Raw genomic sequence first — 633 nt, forward strand, 5'->3', positions numbered from 1 at the left:
AAAAAAAAAAAAAAAAAAGAATTCTTTAAGATCATCAAAATAGCAGTATTTCCCTTTCAATTTTTAAATTTATCTTTTTTGCCTATACTCCCTTGCTCACCACTGTTATAAACTGAACTAGGCGAGACCTATGATTCAATATGTAAAGGAAGTTATAAATAGTTACTATTAGTAATTTCAAATATTCTCACCCCTACAATGCTTCATTTAATTATTGAAAATTGTATTCATACATAATAATATCACTTTGTGCTCTATAAATACACTTAATTATAAATTGTGTGTAGTAAAAAATTTTTAAAGAAATTTCTGAAAGATTTACTGGGAATTGAACCAAGGCCTTTTGCAATGAGCTACATCCCTGCTCTTTTTTTTAGTTTTTAAAATTTTGAGACAAGGTCGCCTTCAGTCATTAAGTTGACCAGGCTCAGCTTCAACTTTTTATTATCCTACCTCTGCCTCTGTAGAAGGGGTTCACTCTAACCCTAATTCTAACCTTAACTTTAACCCTAATTGTATTGCTACACCTAACTCTAAGGGAACTTAATGCATTCCATCAGATTTCCAGCTTACAAAATATTAGTAAAAATATAAAACATGCCAGTTATAGTGGAACATGGCTACAATTCCACT

Source organism: Fukomys damarensis, unplaced genomic scaffold (genome assembly GCF_012274545.1).
Source record: "Fukomys damarensis isolate Sample0158 unplaced genomic scaffold, DMR_v1.0_HiC HiC_scaffold_16, whole genome shotgun sequence".
NCBI lineage: Eukaryota > Metazoa > Chordata > Mammalia > Rodentia > Bathyergidae > Fukomys > Fukomys damarensis.